Genomic DNA, 18,857 nt, shown 5'->3' on the forward strand with positions numbered 1-18,857 from the left:
GGTGAGTTCTAGTAAAGTTATTCTTTTGTTCTCATTTGTTCGCAGGTTCATCGTCCGTTCTCGTAGCGGATACTCTAGAAGAGGGCCCCTGATAAAGATGGGATAACCCTGCGCAACTCTAGAGTAGTAGTCGAAGGCATAGGCGTGGTGTTTGGGCCTTAGATTACCTTTGTTTGTCTCGTACTCAGCTGGTATTGTGGGGTAGACGGCAGATGGTGATAGCCCTGTTCGTCCGCTACGGAGACAGTCTGCGTGGTTAGTGCACTCCCCCTCGCCTCGACATCGAGCGATACTGGAGGTCCCTGGCAGACCAGGGTAAGACCGATGCCTGAAGTGAGCGAGTGAAAACATTAGTGTATCTTTCCTTGAATCCATCCTTAGATCAGAACCACACTACCCTAAGGTCTCTCTATCTCTTATCTTCTTCGGGATAATCTAGTTAGAAGACAGTTACACACCCGTTCCTCGTGGAAAATACGATACCCTGAATACTCTCGGGTGAAGTGCTACAACGGTATTTCCGTGCGCTTGCGGATTTCTCTGTAAGAGTTAAGAAATACCAACAACGTGCAAAATATAATGTGTACATTCATAAAACTATGGAATAAAATTGCATGTAACTCATATTAACCTTTCCACTACTTAATCCTACAAATTATATTAATCGAGTCATGCAAGTAATTCGTCACGACAAAATCGCGAGCAGAGTACCATCTTCGTATCACCTAAACCTCCAATCATAGTTATACTAACAACAACACCACTATTTCTCAAATCAAGAACCTAACCCTAATCACAAAAAACCACCAATAACTAATAATGCACACGGTTAAAGAAAGAGAAAATGGGAGCAATACCTTCGGGGGAAGGGTGGAGAGCGTTTCCCCCCACTTTCCCCCCCCCCCCCCCCCCCTCAAAACGCCGGATTTAGGGGATGGGGGGCGGAGGACCCCTGGAGGAGCTCTGGTCGGGGAGGAGGGAAAGAAAGGGAGGGTGGGGGAGAAGGGGCTTGCGCAGGCCCGGGACATTGGTCTTGTCGCGCCAGCCCGCACGGCGCGACAGGCTTGTCGCGCCAGTGCATGCGGCGCGACAGGCCCAGCCACGTCAGTGCCTCCGTGGCGGAGTGCCGCCTCGGCCGGCCAGCGTGTCAACCCTGTTGCGCCACATGCAGTGGCACGACAGAGGCTAACTGTCGCGCCGGGGCAAGTGGCGCGACTAAACGGGCTACGGCGTGTAAATAAAAACCAATACGAGTTAAAATTAAAATATTAATAGAAAAAAGATTAAAAATAAAAAAATTCAAACTAGTGAGATGCCCTTTGGATCTGACATTAGCTAGCGTTCACGTGATCACGTCCGTAGTGATATAGTGTACACCATCAACGACACTCGTAGCGACGTAGCCATGCTAGCAACGTGAGCAGCAGCATGATTTTAGCAGATTATGAATTATTATATAGTCTAGGGCCTAGGGGTGTAGATTATATAATCCGATGAAAAAGCTAGAGTGTTTGTTTTCTTTTTTAGATTATTTTTAAAATTTTAAGCTGGATTATTTAATCTTATGGGCAAACAAACATGATCGAAGCTAACGACAATTTCAATTATTGCAGGATAAATAAAGAAAAAATAAAGGCAGGAAGTTTCAATTTTGGCAGAAAATTCGACAACAGAACAAACCGTGGCAACTTCAGTGAAATTGTCTTCCACCTTTGGCAAGGGGAGTGAAATCAGTTACGTTTTGCACGTTAGCTTCTACACGGGTGCCAAAGAAGAGATGCGCCGGGCTGCGTGAGAGTGGCCCTATAAACTTGCCATCTCATCAGGTGGCCCGCTGACTAATGTTTGACTTGTTCGTAATTTTATTTTCACATATTTCCATCCGTGGATGTGGCCCACTTGTAATGCTACCAGGCTCCTAATAATCAAGGCCCATTACAAGTCACACACGAAGGCCCGTTCGGATGGCCTGAAAATCGCTGGCTAGGCTGGGCTGATCAGCCAGCCCAGCCGGCGCAGCACCAGCCGTTCGGCTGGAATAAACCGCGGCGAGCAGGCAAGCGACGACGGCTGCTCCCCTTCGCGTGGCCTCCACGCGGCTCGGCTCCCCTCCTCCCTCGCGGCTGGTGGGCTTGGCTCCGGCGCGCGGCCGGCGGGCACTCCTCCTCCCTCGCGGTCGACGCGCGCGGCTCCAGCGGCTCGCGGGCAGGGGGAGCTCTGCGGCGCAGGACGTCCTCGCGGCCCCTGCTCCCATGCGCCATCCTTCCCCGCCTCGCCCGAGAAGCACACGCCCGCAAGCTGCGGCATGGAGGAGGCCCGCCGGTGCGGCGGCGGAGAAGCTCGCGCGGCGCAGACCGGGGCCACGCGGTGGTGGACCGCCCCTCCCCTACATCCGGGAACGCGGGCGCGGCGCGGCAAGGCAAAGGGGAGCGAGCATGGGCGAGGCGGAGGAAGGAGGGCGCTCAGTCCCGTCGCCGGCGTCCCTCCTCCCTTCCGCTCCCTCAGCTTGCGCGCTGGGCGCGGCAGCGAGCGGGGCAGTGGAGGCGAGGCACGGCACGCTCCGCGCCCCTCGCGCCCGGCGACACGCACAAGCCCGCGGCCCTCGTGCCCGGCGCGGCCATGGCAGTCCGGGGCCTCGAGCCACGAAGTCGCCGCCGGCGTGCGGGGCGGGGGGCGAAGTCGCGCGCCGGCCGACGGTGGCCCAGCGCGAAGTCGGTGAGCAGGCAAGGGACGACGGCGGCTGCATAGCGGGGGCGGCGCCCACGGCCCGCCAGTGATGCGGGCGGTGCTGGGCGCCGAGCGAAGGGGAGGGAGGCGTTCTGGCCCGGGGAGACGGGGCGAGCGTGCGGCGGCGCGGACGGGATGGCGGCCGGGGACGGAGCAGCGGCGGCGTGGATGGCGGGCAGGGACGGAGCGGCGAGCTGAGGAGAGGGGTGAGTCCGGGGAGAGCTGTCCGCTGGGTGGGTCGCTGGCACCAACAGTAACAGTAAATTCCAGCTGCTACAGTTCATTCCAGCCAGCAGCCATCCCAGCCAGCGATTTTCAGGCCATCCGAACGGGGCAGAAGACTGTGCAGCTCGAGCCAGAATTCGATGTCCACGTGGAATATTCCTTGGGCCTTGGCTCTTGGGAGCCCACCCAGGATGCAGAGTGTGGCCCCACGTTTCAGCGACTCACTAGCGTACCTAATCGATGGCCTTCACTGGACTGGAGCGGCTCAACGGCGTGCCGAGTGTCCTTGCAATCATCCACTCCGCCGAGAAAGAGTAGCGGCCAAGCCTTCTAGCCCAGGGCCGTTACCACTCGCGAGGCCGCACGAATCGCGAGGCAGGGCACCGGCGCACTGGAACCGTCGATGCTCCTTGACCATCCCCTCCCCCAAGAAATCTCCAGCTTTTAAACCCCCACACCACTTCCGTCGCTGTCAAGCCACTCCTCGCAGCGCTCCGCTAGAATCCAAAACCCCAATCACACAGGGTAGAGAGAGAGGAGAGAGAGGGAGATCCATCCATGGCTTCCGCCGGGATGAGTCTCCTCTGCAGTACTACAGGGAGACTCTCCCACTGACCTGTGGCCCTCTGAACCATGGGGCCCGCAGGTCAGTGGCACCGAGTCCCTCTGCAGTACTGCAGAGGAACCGGTTCCCTTCCGCCGCCGTCGTCAAGGGTGCCCCGATGGCCGGCCTCCTCAAGGAGCTCCCCGCCACGCCGTCATCGTTCGAGAAGCCCGCCGCCTGCGCCCTCTGCCTCCTCAACACCAAGGGAGGCGGCGGCGCTGACACCTCCGAGAAGCCCAGCGGCAACGACGCCGTCGACGGCCGCCTCTCGCTCGGCCTCTCCGTCCCCAAGCCCTTCTCCCCATGTACTGTACCTTCTCGTGTTGGCTCGTTCCTTCTTCCCCTTGTTTGCTCTAACCTGGCGAAGCGAGGCCGGGCACTGATCATTTTGGGGTTTTCTGCAGACGCACTGGACCTGTTCGGCGAGCCGTCCAAGCTGCTCCAGTTGCTGGCGCTGATGGAGGACGGTGGCACGGCGTACGGGACCGGCCTCTCCGGGCACGGGTGGTGGTTGTCCAAGGAGGATGCCGACGCGATGCAGCTGAAGGTGGCAATGCCGGGGCTGGGGAAGGAGCACGTCAAGGTGTCCACGGAGAAGAACATCCTGGTGATCAAGGGCGAGGGCGACAAGGACCCCGAGGACAGCAAGGGCCCCGCCGCTTCCAGCTCCCCGCGGAGGCCTTCAAGATGGACCAGATTAAGGCGAAGATGAGCAACGGCGTGCTCAAGGTGACCGTTCCCAAGATCAAGGCCGAGGAGCGCAAGGACGTGTTCCAGATCAAGGTCGAGTAGGGGTGTGGGGATCGAACCGGCCGGTCAGTCCAGGTCTCGTAGTTGCAGTCCATATCGTAGTTGCGCAGTGCTCTAGTGGTAGTTTAATTAGTGGAGGGGTCGTTGCTGATGGAGATGTTGCGACTTGCGAACGAGAGGGAGACGTTTCTTTTTGGTGATGGTGTTGTCTCGCCTGATGTCTGATAAGGCGGCCCTGTTTACCTTTCTGTTCGTCCTGCAGATTTTAGTTTCTTGGATGGTGATGGTCACTGATGACCTTGTCATGAACTTCTAATGGAAATGGTATCTGCAGTTACTGATCGGCATCTATCTGTGCTTTTCTTGTGAATTACTGCATTGCTCAGCCTTTATGAATTTGTTTTTGACGTTGGCTAAATCTGAACGTGTTGATGGTTCAGACTTGATGTGAAGTTTGCAGCTTGCAACCTTTCCCTGTTTATCCTGTTGAGTTTCTTGGATAGGTGGTGATGATCTGTCCTGAATTATTTCGAGTAAAATGACGTGCCTCGTTACAGGCATCTATTCCTATTGCTTGTTCTTGTGGGTTTTCTTTCCTGCAGCGCTTATGGATTGCAAAGTTGTTTGTTTATCCTTGGTTAAATCTGAACTTGTTTATACTTGGTTAAATCTGAACTTTTTTAATACTTGGTTAAATCTGAATTGGTTTATCCTGTGTCGAATCTGAACATGTTGATAGGTTGCCTCTGAGTAAGCATATTGGTTATAATCCAGATACAAGATTCAGCAGAATTCTCAAACTGTGAAGGAAATGGAGTCTATTTGTAATAATAAACATATCCAGAAGCAAGACTTCTGTGACCTAAACCATAACTGAATGGAAGTTCATTTGCTTCCTGTATTTGAAGGTCACATGTTAGTATTTTCTACCAGAAGGTGCCTATATTATTTTTAGTTCCTTTTATGTCTTTATTAGGACCTTAAGAATAAAATGAAGGCCTTCAAAGGTCAGTATGAAGCAGGGGCGGAGCCAGGATGGTGATTTTTTCATTGTTAGGGGGGGCCAACCATATAAATTTATATAAAAATTTAATCAAAATTTAAATTTGTAGTGTAAATTTGGGGATGGCAGGCCCCTGCCCGCCCCCCTGTCTCCGCCCCTGGTATGAAGAGGAAAGATGCAAAACACAGGGAGGATTTAAAGCATCTTAATAAGCAGAAAACCAAGAAGCTGGAGGGAGAGAGACCCAAATCGCAGGAGCTATTGAATGAAGAAGAGAAGGTGTATAGGTAGAGCGGATGAAAGAATCCTCTCAAGGTGAAGTTAGCCTATGTTGTCCCTTGCACATTGAATTATTATGTCCAAACCTTTTCCATTTGTAGTTACAGTCTTACAGAAGAAACTGAAAGATCCACGCTGAACTGAACTTGAACCATGAAAAAAAATCAAATTATTGAGCGTAACTGAAGGTCAGATATTGCATCAGCTGCAACAAGCCAACAAAGTTGTTGAAACAAAAGGTAGGCCTTCTGTACACCACACCCCCTTCTTTTTTCCTCACACCATGTTTCTCCTATTTGGAAACAAGACTGTTGTCAAGTTTGAAAATGCACTTTGCCTATTTGTTAAGCTACTTGGCTGCCTGACTGCTTGTTCACTCATAGATTTCGATTCCTAATTATTTTTGCCATTCCAACCAGGGCTTACCTTGTTGGTGTGCAATAAGAATTCTGCGTGACATTGACACTGCAATAGTTTCAGAAAAAATATACCTAGCCCTTTAATGTGTTTGTGTGACATTGACATTAATTATGTCGGTGCCCTGTAACAGGGATACCCACTCCTACTGCAGCAAGGCAGGACTCGCGTAGTCATCCGTAACTACGCCATAAGGGGCGGAGCAGCCGGGTCCCATGGGTCAGGCTCTTACCTCACCGGGCCAACGGCCCCGGACCCGCTCCCCGCTCAGGGACGGGTCCGATGACGCCACGTGTCCCTGAGGAGGGGAAGCTCCGCGCTAGCGGCCGAGGGCCCGGACCCCGCATAGGAGTCCGGGACCTCCCCGCGTCCGTTCAGACCTCCCACGCGCGTAGAACCAACATACCGCCGGGGCGGGGTCCGGAGGCGCCACGTGTCCCGCAGGCGTAGGCGCGGGCGCGAGTCTTCCGCTGGAAGACTCGCCCACCCACCGCATTCAATGCGGGTGGTTCAGGCGTGCTCTGCCGCCGCGGCACGCGGGATAGCCTTTGTCAGGCCTCACTGTAGACCGCATATTACCGAGGTACACAGTGCAGCCGCATGCGCCGCATCCGCGCAGAGCCCGTCTGCCACATTAAATGGATACGACGGCATGACACCTTTTCATCATACTGCCTACGCCGCAAGCTACACGGCCCGTTCGGCTATGCTGCAGGCAACGCCGCAAGCTACACCCTGGCGCCGTTTCGACAAGGCAGGGCATGGCTATGCCGGACGGAAGATTCCCACGGGCAGAGCAAGGAAATCCAGGAATGAGATCTCCGTCGCCTGCAATGCCATAATGTCTGAACAGTATGTCATTTTATACTACATCGTTGGGCCCACCTGTCGGGGACTCAACGGCCATGTACGCGCCTCCCTTGAGATATAAAAGGGAGGCGCTCGCAGCTCACTACAGACTCATCTCTAGACACGCCAAGACTCTCACAACACAAGCTCGGTTTCACTCCGAACAACCCTGCTCTCAACCTCTTGAGAGCGCAAGCAATACAACACACAGTGGACGTATGGTATTACGCTCCGGCAGCCCGAACCACTCTAAACCTGTTGTGTTCATCGCATTCTTCCATCGAGATTGGGCTAATCCTAGCTAACCCCCGAGTACTCACCCTCTGGGTTTAGGCGGGTGCACTACACCACCCAGCTGTGGGTTTGCACACCACGACATCTGGCGCGCCAGGTAGGGGTGCTTTAGCTAGTTTTAGTTCATCTCTTCCCCATCTCCATGGTTCGGCTGGTTGAGCACTCCCACCACGACGACGACGTGGAGATGACGGAGGGTGTGGCGTCATTCGCGCCACACGCCTCTCGCCTTCCTGCGCCAGGGGCAACCGTGCCTGTGGAGCAGCCACCGTCGGCAGCGGCGCACGCTGCACGTCGGCAAGAGTCAGGGCGCCCGTCAAGGGCCCCCTCACAAGCTGTGAGCGGCGGAGCGCTGGCGGCAGCTAGGGAGTTGCTTCGCAACCCTCCGGCTGCTGCAGCCTTGCCAGACGCCCTGAGGCAGTGGCGGGACGAAGTTGACCGTCTCCTCCATCTGGCTCAGGCCTCCCAGTTCTGCAAGGACTGGGCAACGACCTCCACCTGGCAATGCGGTGGTACCCTGCCACCGGCGCCAGGGCAGTGCGTCGGCGTCCATGCGCTCCCCCACGGTGAGGGGTGCACGAACAGAAGACCTGCGGGCGAAGCTCAACCGCAGGCACGCGGGTGAGGACGCCTGCATCTCCGTTTAGGGTTTAGGGTTTAGGAGCTCAACCGTGGAAAGGGCGCGAGAACGCCGCCTCAACATTGAGGGCTGCAACCTCAACGCCGACTTGGATGCAGCGGCACCCAAGCCTCCGGGAAACGGCCGGATACAGGCGGGCACCCCGGTGGCTGGGGTGGGTTGCGCTGCGCTGGCGGATCACCTCCGCGCGGTGGCATGGCCGTCCAAGTTCCGCCCGCACCTGCCGGAGAAGTACGATGGTATCACTAATCCGTCGGAATTCCTGCAGGTGTATGTTACCGCCATCACAGCAGCTGGTGTTAACGACGTTGTCATGGTGAGCTACTTTCATGTAGCCTTGACTGGGCCAGCCCAGACTTGGCTCATGAACCTCACTCCTGGAACGATTCAGTCCTGGGAGGAGCTCTGTGCGAGGTTCCCTGCGAACTTCGCCAGTGCGTACCAGCAGCATGGTATGGAGGCTCACCTCCACGCCGTGAGGCAGAAACCCGGAGAGATGCTCCGGGCATTCATCTCGCGCTTCACCAAGGTACGGGGTACCATTCCTCGTATCTCTGACGCATCTATCATTACTGCTTTCCGTCAGGGGGTACGTGATGAGAAGATGCTCGAGAAACTGGCGGCGCACGAGGTGGGAAGCGTTACCACGCTTTTCTCCCTGGCTGACAAGTGTGCCAGGGCCGCGCATGGCACTCAGCCCCCCAAGACAGAGACGCCAAGGCTGGTGGCTCTGGGGCTACCGTCCAGGGCGGTGGCAAGAAAAAGAAGAACAAGAACCGGGGTCGCAGGGAGCCACATCCCGGCGGTCCAGTCGCTGCAGCAACGACACCAGCGGCAGCGGCAGCGGCTAGGGGCCAGAATGCACATGGCAAGCGTCCGCGCCTGCAAGGTGGCAATGGAGGTTCATGCCCAGTTCATCCCAGCGCTCGCCACAATGCCGCTGACTGCCGCGAGATCCAGAAACTCGCGAAGCAGGTCAGTGGGCGGCGTGAGCAGGCCTCCAAGGACGGCTCACCCCCTCCTCACCAGCGGTCTGGCAAGGAGAAAGCCTCCGACAGCGAGACCGCTGTCGGGGATAAGGAGCTGGGGTACCAATCCCCCGCTCGAGAGCTGAAGGGCGTTTACAGCCACAACAACTCCGACTCCGACAACGAGGACCGCCGCAAGAAGCTGTACGTAATGTATGGCGGAAGCTGGGAGCTTGTCTCCCGGCGGGACATGAAGACCCTTCGCCGAGAGATCCTTTCAGCGAAGCCGGGGGTCCCGAAGGTGGCGCCGCACCACAGGTGGAGGAACACCACCATCTCTTTCGGGCCATCTGACTGCCCGAAGAACATGGCCGGGGCTGGTGTACTACCTCTAGTCACTGCCCCTGTCATAGCCAACATCAAGCTCTATCACGTGCTGATTGACAGTGGGGCTGGCCTCAACGTCATCAGCTATGCAGCGTTCAAGCAGCTGCAGATCCCGGAGTCCAAGCTGACTCCCTCTCGCCCATTCTCCGGAGTGGGCCCACATCCGGTGTTCCCTCTGGGGAGCATCACTCTGCCGGTTACGTTAGGGACCGAGGAGAACTTCCGCACAGAGAGCGTCCAGTTCGATGTTGCGGAGGTGAACCTCCCATTCAATGCCATCATTGGCAGGCCGGCTCTCTACCGCTTCATGGCCATTGCCCATTACGGGCATTTGGTCCTGAAGATGCCTTCCCCTACCGGTGTCCTCACAGTGCGGGGTGACCGCACCGCTGTCGTCGCTGCAGTTGAGAAACTGCATGCTCTGGCGGCAGAGGCTACACGTTCCCAGGAGGACCCATCCACCTCGCGAGCCAGGGCGCCCGCAAAGGCACCTAAGGTTCAGCCGTCTGATCCGGACAATGTTCCCGTGAAGACCGTGCAGATCGGAGCGGACTCCTCCAGGACCACCCGCATCGCGGGAAACCTGGAGGAGAAATAGGAAGACGTGCTCATCACTTTCCTCCGGGCAAATGTGGACGTGTTCGCCTGGGAACCATCACAGATGCCCGGGATCCCCAGGGAAGTGATCGAGCACCATCTGAGGATCTACCCCAACGCCACGCCGGTACGCCAGAAACCCCGGAAGAAGTCTGTGGAGCGGCAGAACTTCATCCGTGAAGAAGTCTGCAAGCTGCTACGCGCTGGCTTCATCGAGGAGGTCCACCACCCCGAGTGGTTGGCCAACCCGGTCGTCGTCCCAAAGGCCAACGGGAAGCTTCGGATGTGCATCGACTACACCAGCCTCAACAAGGCATGTCCTAGAGACCCCTATCCTCTTCCACGTATCGATCAGATTGTGGACTCCACCTCCGGGTGTGATCTTTTGTCTTTCCTAGATGCATACTCTGGTTTCCACCAGATTTAGATGTCTAGAGAGGAGAGGAAACATACTGCTTTTGTAATAGTGGATGAACTTTATTGCTATATTGTCATGTCATATGGTCTGCGGAATGCCTTACCCACGTTTGTGCGAGCTATGAACAAAACTTTATGTAATCTAATTAGAGATATAGTTGAGGTGTATGTCGATGATATTGTAGTCAAGACTAAGGTAGGGTCAACACTAGTTGAGGACCTGTCCCTCGTCTTCGACCGACTGCGCGCCACGCGCACGAAGCTGAATCCCGAGAAGTGCATTTTCGGCGTCTCGGCAGGGAAGCTACTGGGTTTCCTGGTCTCACATCGAGGCATCGAGGCAAACCCAGCCAAGATCAAGGTGATCGAGGCGATGAGGCCTCCCGGCCGCATCAAGAACGTCCAGAAGCTTACTGAATCTCTGGCCGCTCTTAGCCGCTTCATTTCGAGGCTAGCTGAGAGGGCCCTCCCCTTCTTCAAGCTATTGAGGAGGTCCGATCCATTCTCTTGGACTGAAGAGGCTGAACAAGCCTTCCAGGAGCTGAAGCAGCACCTCACCTCGCTGCCAGTATTGGTGGCTCCAGAGCCAGGTGAGACGTTGTTTTTGTATCTTGCTGCGTCTGCAGAATCGGTCAGCATGGTGCTGGTCGCCGAGAGGATGGAGCAAGCTCTCCAGGGGGACACCAGGGTCCCTCCGGCCAAGGATGGTGAGCCGGGCCATAGACATGGGGGTCCGGCAACCACTCCTCTGTCTGAAGGTTTGGACCCCGCACAAGGGGGTCCGGAGGAGCCTCGACCCAGTGGGAACCCAGAACCGCTGGGGCCCAAGGACCTGACGTGGTGGACAAGGGCGAGCCGGACCCGGTGGCCAGGGTTCGGACCATCCAGAAGCCAGTCTACTACGTCAGCGAAGTCCTCCATGAGGCAAAGGCCAGGTATCTTGAGACGCATAAGCTTATCTATGCCATACTTATTGCGTCCAGGAAACTGTAACACTATTTTCAGGCACACAGAGTTGTCGTAGTGACCTCTTATCTGCTGAGAGCGATCCTGCACAACTCCAACGCCACGGGCAACATCGCCAAGTGGGCAGCAGAGTTGACTGAGTTCCAGCTAGACTTCCAGCCCCGCCATGCAGTCAAAAGCCAAATCCTGGCTGATTTCATAGCAGAATGGACTCCTTCCCCAAGCAATTCTGGGGGTCCGGACCTCAACGCCGGACCCCCGGAGCCGGAAGTCAGGACACCAGTCTTCACCGAGCCCCACTAGACACTCTTCTTCGACGAGTCCATCCGCAAACAGTGGGCTGGAGCTGGTGTGGTCCTCATCGACCCAAATGGAGATCAGCTGAAGTACATGGTGCACCTTGAGTTCAAGGCCACCAACAACATGGCAGAGTACGAAGCTTTGATCTTTGACCTGACACAAGCCCTGTCTCTTGGGTCTGGCAGCTCCTGGTGAAGGGAGATTCTCAGCTAATCATCAAGCAGGTCCGGGGGGATTGCAGCTGCAACAATCCCCAGCTCGCGGCATACCTCATTCATGTGAGGAAGCTCAAGAAGGACTTCGACGCCTTGGAACTGCAACATGTTCCCCGCGAATTCAACTCAGCAGCAGATGATCTCTCCACGAGAGCATCTACCTGGGTATCCGTGCCCAAGGGCGTCTTCGAAAGACGGTTGCTGAAACCTACCGCCCAACCTGCCGAACTGGGTGAAGGGGATCCAGCTAGCACCTCGAAGCTAGCGGTCCCGGCGGCATTCCATCTGTGGTGCCCGCCCTGGGTTGTGTGCTCTGTTGAGGACCCTGGAGACCTCATAGAGCCACTCCCACCTGCTCAGGGAGGTCCTGATGCATGGATCTCTGAGATCCGGGACTACCTGAAAGACAATATCCTTCCTGATGACGATGTGTCCACTGAGCGCATAGTACGATTGGCTAAATGCTACGCGGTGGTAGAAGGGGATCTCTACCGCTGTGACGCCAATGATATCCTCATGCGGTGCATTTCCCAGGGAGAGGGCCACGAGTTGCTCGCGGAGATCCATGGAGGCGAGTGTGGAAGTCATTCCTCATCTCGCACGCTTGTTGGTAAGGCCTTTCGGCATGACTTCTACTGGCCGACAGCACTCCAGGATGCGGCTGAGCTGGGTCCTGCAAAGCATGCCAGTTCCATGCAAAGCAAATACACACACCGGCTCAAGCTCTGCAAATGATCCCACCCTCATGGCCATTCGTCGTATGGGGCATGGATATCCTGGAGCTGTTCCCCCGGGCCGTCGGCGGGTACCGGTTCCTCTACGTCACCATTGACAAATTCACAAAATGGCCGGAGGTTACCCTTATGGTGAACATCACCAAAAAATCAGCAGTCGCATTCCTCAAGTCCATTGTGTGCAGATTTGGCGTCCCAAGCCGCATCATCGTGGACAACGGGACCCAATTCAAAAGCAGACTCTTCCAAGAGTACTGCGAGGACATCGGCATCTAGCTATGCTTTGCGTCCGTGGCACATCCCCACAGCAATGGACAGGTCGAGAGAGCGAATGCAGAGGTCCTTAGGGGACTCAAGACCTGCACCTATAACTGCTTGAAGAAGCATGGTGCAAAATGGGTTGATGAGCTTCTGTGCGTACTATGGGGCAACCGGACCACACCCAGCCGAGCCACCGGGGAGACCCTATTCTTCCTGGTCTACGGGGCTGAAGCATGCCTTCCCCCGGAAATTCACCTGGGCTCACCACGGGTCCAGGCTTTTGACGAATCCATGTAGGAACAACTGCGGCGTGACGATGTGGACTTCGTTGACGAACGAAGGTGGCGAGCAGCAATCCGAAATGCACGCTACAACCATGCGCTATCATTAACGGTTCGTGCACAGTAGGGAGCTCCGGGCTAGGGACCTCGTCCTAAGGCGGATTCTGAACCGAGCAGGGCTGCACAAACTCTCCCCCAGCTGGGAGGGTCCCTTCAAGGTTACAGAAGTATGCCGGTCCGGATGCGTTCGCCTTGCCACAGAAGAAGGGGTGCCGCTACCCAGCCCATGGAACATTGAGCATCTGCGTAAGTTTTACACTTAGATAGAGCAGGAAAATGAATTTTTCCATTGTAATAAGATAGAATTAGAGTGTGGTCCAGAGCGGTGGGGGTCCGTACTCGTAAACCCGGCCTCTGGCATCCATCGCACCATCGGCTAGCATTAACGCGCGGCCCAGATCGGTAGAGGTCGCCCTCATAAATCCGGCCTCTGGCACCCATCGCAAGCCATGTATATCAAGTTGCAAAGGAAAGATTTGCCCCCAGTTCTGCCTTTGTGTCAAAATCTTATTTTGCATTTTGATTCTCGAGCTTTCACCTTTCTAACCCCCGCGTGGACTTCCACTCTTGTCGCTGCAGCTAAGATCTGTATTGAGTTGCCGGACTGCCGTACAGGTCCGGACCCCCTTGTTGCTGGGAGAGGGGTCTGGACCCCTAGGGACCTGCTCTGGAGATGGGGTGCTTGTTTCCTGGGGTGGTCCAGAGTCTTGTGTAGCCGCTTAGCCGGTTCCATACCCAAAGCCTACACGCTCCACCACCCTGTAACGAGTGCTCATGTACCCGGAGCTGGGTAGTTAGGGGTCCGGACCTCGTTCTAGCTCAAGGGTTGGCTTCCTAAGTCCTACACGGCAGGTCCAGCTCCATATCTCAAAGGATCGAGTACGACAGAATGGCCTCACCCACTGCTAGAGAGGGGTCCGGAACATCGGAGCCAGATCCGGTAAAGTCGTGTTTGTTTCCTGGAGTGGTCCGGAGCTCTGTGTAGCACCTTAGTCTGGTTCCGTACCCTAATCCTACACACTCCACCACTCTATAACAAGCATTGAGCTGCTTGGACCTGTGTATCCGGAGCCCCGGACCTCGTACTAGCTTGGGGGCCGGTCCAGAATAAGTCCCACGGGCCTGCTACTAAGCTTTGACTTTGAGTGGTATGCAGGTTATGCCTTGACTGGTGGTAGCTAGTCTCAAACCATTGAGTCTACCTACCAGGGGGTCCCGGCATCTGCTTTAAGGCTTCATGCAGATCGAGGTCCAGTCTCAGTGGTAGACAGACTCAAAACAACTGAGCCTGTCTCCCAGGGGGGCCGGAGCGTTCGCTTTGAGCCAGACACCAAGGATCGATTCTGCATGCGTCAAACAGCTAAGTTGCAGTATCATTACTACCATCCCAGTGAGTTTGATTTTCCTCTCTGTAATTTTTTCTGCTATACAGGGAGTAAGTCGCTCGTTCAACTTGCAATTTATGCTACACCTATGCCCATGGACACTTGGTCAACCTCATACGGGGGTCCGGAGCGTCTTCTTCGGCTCCAATGGCAGATAGGTTCTAACAACTGAACCTATCTACCAGGGGGCCAGGACGCCGGGGTGCTGCATACCGCAAACCAGAGCAACTGACAAACAGTTAAGTTGAAATTTTCTTCTATTAAAATTTCAACAAGTACAAAGTTTTTACATAACACAAAAAACAAAAGTTCGCCTGCTGTGATGGTCCAGCTCAGGAATTTGCAGGCTCCCGCTTAAAATAAGCAGCTACGAAGTCGACGACATCCCGCACGCTTTCCCGAGCGAAGGTCTCCGTCTCCGCCACTAGAACATCGACGACGGGGGCTAGCGAGATGGCAAGGTCGTGGCTCCGGAGGCAGGTCAAAATGTACTCCGCCTCCATCCGGCACAGGTAGCGGCCCTCGACTTCAAGGTGGCCAGCAAGGATCGGCTCCCGGCGCCGGAGTCTATCTGAAGCAGAGTTCAGCACTGGGAGGGCGTCAGCAATTGAAGCTGGTGGCTCCGCCACTTGGATTGGACTCATTCCAAGTGGCACCAGAGCTGAGCTTGCTACGCTCGCCTAGTCGATGATTCGCTGGGCCCCCATGCGCTGGTCCTCCTGCAGCTTCTGGACTGCCTCCTGGACCACCTCCTGCACCTGGGCATCCAATACCGCCTGAGCCGCCTCTAGCTGGTGGGCCTTCTCCTGGAGCGAGGCCTCTTGCCGCGCCGATGACTCCTTTAGGTTCTTAGGACACTCGCGCTGGCGTGCAAGGGCCTGCTCCATGCTGGTGGTGAGGGATTCCCGCCGAGCAAGGGACTTCCTCTCCCCCCTCGAGCTCTATCTCGGCAATAGCCTGCTGGCTGGCGGTCTCCTGCAGTTCCTGGCGCCATTGATGCAGGGACTTCCTCTCCCCCTCCAGCTTGCGGACCTCGAGTCCCTGGCTGCGAGCCTCGATCTCGGATCGCTGGGCCGCGAGGCTGGCCTCCTCCTTGGCAATAGCCTCCTCCCGTAGTGCCAGGCCTTTCTCCCATCCCGACGCCGCGAACTCCTAGTCGAACACTTTCCGGAGCCCTTTCCTGTAGGACTCAAGGTCGGCCTCAAGCTCGGACCAGGCGGCGGCGGCACGGGAGGCTTCGGCCTTCGTGCGCTCCTCCAGGCGGATATGCCAGTCGCCGAGGTGCTGATGCTCGCTCTCTAGAGCTGCCCACTCCCGCCGGAATGCCGCCTCTGCGGTAGAGGTCGCCTCTTCTATCATCCGCCGGACCTGGACCAGCACCCGGGGGAGGGGAACTGCATCCTCCTCTGGGGGACCCTGCAGGAGCCGTCTACCAATGACCACCTCCAGCTCTTCCTCTGCTGCAGGTTGGGAGCTGGGGGAGGGGATATCCGGCACAGATGTCAGGACCTCGGGTACCGAGGTGCTCGCCGTTGCCGCGCCCGCTACCACTGTGCTCGCCGTCGCCAAGCCCAGTGTCGGCGCGACTGCCGCCATAGCCGGGGCCTTAGGGGCCACCGCGTCGGGCGTTGCTGCGCCTGGCACTAGTGCATCCACCGCCGCCGCGTTGGGCGCCATCGGGTTAGCGGAGGTCATCGTACCCGAGCTCCCCACATCCGCCGTCGCTTCCGCCGTTGCCGCCGAGGCGCCGGTCGCCTGGACCCTGCTCGAATCCCCCAGGCAGTCTCCTGTGAACTCCACCAAAGCAGGCAGCGCACCGTGTTCAGTTCCTCCTCGGTTTGGAAATGACGGGGACAAACGAGGGACGCCATCTTGCTATGGAGGCGAGGAACAATCTACGCAGAAGAGAAAGGTGCGAGGAGGATCGAAGGCAAAGGGACGCAAAGGTTTGGAAGGAAGAAGGCGAATGCGGAAAAGTAACCGCGGTACGCGGTTCGGCCCTTAATGAAGCCTGACCCATCCGCCGCGCCCCAGAACCATCGCTGGAAGCCAAGCGACGCTCACGCCTGGTGTTAGCCGCCCAGTCCATGACAAGGGGGCCCAGGCCCGCTTGTCAGGGAGGGCGGGTAACAAACATAGGTGTGAAAAGGCGGGATTTGAACTGTCGCCTGCACGCAAAGCGAGGCGGAAGCTGAGCTGACGTGTGCGCACAAAGCGCTGGCATGACCAGGCTTTTCGGGAACTGCGCTGGTGGTAAAAATTCCATTTACCCCGGCCACAACAATGTTGAGCGTCGCTCGCGTGACTAGGTGTACCACTGTATGTGGGGGCCACGAGTCAGTAAGTCGTTACGATGTGACGAGGCAGCGAAAAACCCGATGGATGGTCAAAGCCGAACAAGACTCCTGCAGTGTACATAGTCTAACGCTAGAGGTTTCAAGTTATGCAGAGCCAAATCACAGTAGTGGCCCCCACCTGCGGGTTCGTCTCCTCTCCCGAGATGGGCCCGGGGGCCACTGTCGGTACCCTGTAGCAGGGATACACACTCCTACTACAGCAAGGCAGGACTCGCATAGTCATCCGTAACTACGCCATAAGGGGCGGAGCAGCCGGGCCCCATGGGTCAGGCTCTTCCCACACCGGGCCAACGGCCTCGGACCCGCTCCCCGCTAAGGGACGGGTCCGGTGACGCCACGGCTCCCTGAGGAGGGGAAGCTCCGCACCAGCGGCCGAGGGCCCGGACCCCCCATAGGGGTCCGGGACCTCTCCGTGTCCGTCTGGACCTTCCACGCGCGTAGAACCAACATACCGCCGGGGCGGGGTCTGGAGGCGCCACGTGTCCCGCAGGCGCAGGCGCGGGCTCGAGTTTTCCGCTGAAAGACTCACCCACCCACCGCATTAAATGCAGGTGGTTGAGGCGTACTCTGCCGCCGCAGCACGCGGGGCAACCTTTGTCAGGCCTCACTATAGACCGCATATTACCGAGGTACACAGTGCAGCCGCATGCACCGCATCCGCGCAGAGCCCGTCTGCCACATTAAATGGATACGATGGCACGGCACCTTTTCATCATACCGCCTATGCCGCAAGTTACACGGCCCGTTCGGCTACGCTGCAGGCAACGCCGCAAGCTACACCCTGGCGCCGTTTCGACAAGACAAGGCATGGCTATGTCGGACGGAAGATTTCCATGGGCAGAGCAAGGAAATCCAGGAATGAGATCTCCGTCGCCTGCAATGCCATAATGTCTGAACAGTATGTCATTTTATACTACATCGTTGGGCCCACCTGTCGGGGACTCAACGGCCATGTACGCGCCTCCATTAAGATATAAAAGGGAGGCGCTCGCAGCTCACTACAGACTCAGCCCTAAACACGCCAAGACTCTCACAACACAAGCTCGGTTTCACTCCGAACAACCCTGCTCTCAACCTCTTGAGAGTGCAAGTAATACAACACACAGTGGACGTAGGGTATTACGCTCCGGCGGCCCGAACCACTCTAAACCTGTTGTAGTCATCGCGTTCTTCCATCGAGATTGGGCTAATCCTAGCTAACCCCCGAGTACTCACCCTCTGGGTTTAGGCTGGTGCACTACGTCGCCCCGCTGTGGGTTTGCACACCACGACAAATTAGATATATAATTTTTCCGGTCTTCTATCCACTTGATTTTGTGGCCTATTTTCAGCACAATCGAGCTCAGGTAGAATTGAGTGATGCTCAGGAGAAAGTTAAAGGATTCGTACATTGTGTGGATTCAATAAAAAACAGAGAAACACCAGATCGAAGCATCTGAAGCCCGCAAAATTGAACAGGTAAGTCATTTCCAGCTTAGTTTGAGACATTTACCCCCCTGCAACCATTAAGTTTTGCCATCACTTATCTTTGGTAGTTTGATGTACACTGACTATTGCGTGCAAAATTTTATTATAGGAATGCAAATAACAGGAGGATTCACTGATCCCTATGGAGCAAGCAGCAAGGCAGAAAGTTGCAGAAATGGATTCTGAGAAGAACCGGAAAGAAATTTTCCAAGCACATGGAACCATAAATAAACATGCATGGTACTACAGAGGTCAGGGGCATGCATTAAGCTGCACACTGCATATACCCATTAAAAATGAAATTCACACTCATTTGGTGCCTGCTCCAATTATTAGGAGGGGTGTACAATACAAAGCCCACGATCAGGGCACCACACACCAAACATTAACTAAAGGGTTTTTTTTATCCATGCCACCGTTATTTCCCGAGTTTTGAAATATGCCATTACTATTCACGATATTGGAACCATGCCATTACTATTCTGAAAAACTTTGATCTATGCTATTATGTACGCTTCTCGAGCGTTTGGACCCACATGCATGCCACTGTTTCCAGTCATGCCCCTGGAGCAGCCGGTCAACGGCATCCGCCATGGACGCCGACGACTCCCTGCTCCCTGCCACCGTCATGCTCCTCTGCTCCTGCCCCCTCTCCATGGCCCGCGCCGCCGCCC

At 56.1% G+C, this 18,857-nt stretch overlaps 1 pseudogene; it reads left to right on the plus strand.

Moving 5' to 3' along the window:
* Window positions 1-3,434: 3,434 nt before the first annotated feature.
* On the plus strand, window positions 3,435-4,655 carry LOC120703163 (annotated as a pseudogene).
* The last annotated feature ends 14,202 nt before the right edge of the window (window positions 4,656-18,857 follow it).

The sequence above is a fragment of the Panicum virgatum genome, chromosome 4K (assembly GCF_016808335.1).
Source record: "Panicum virgatum strain AP13 chromosome 4K, P.virgatum_v5, whole genome shotgun sequence".
NCBI classification, from domain to species: Eukaryota; Viridiplantae; Streptophyta; class Magnoliopsida; order Poales; family Poaceae; genus Panicum; species Panicum virgatum.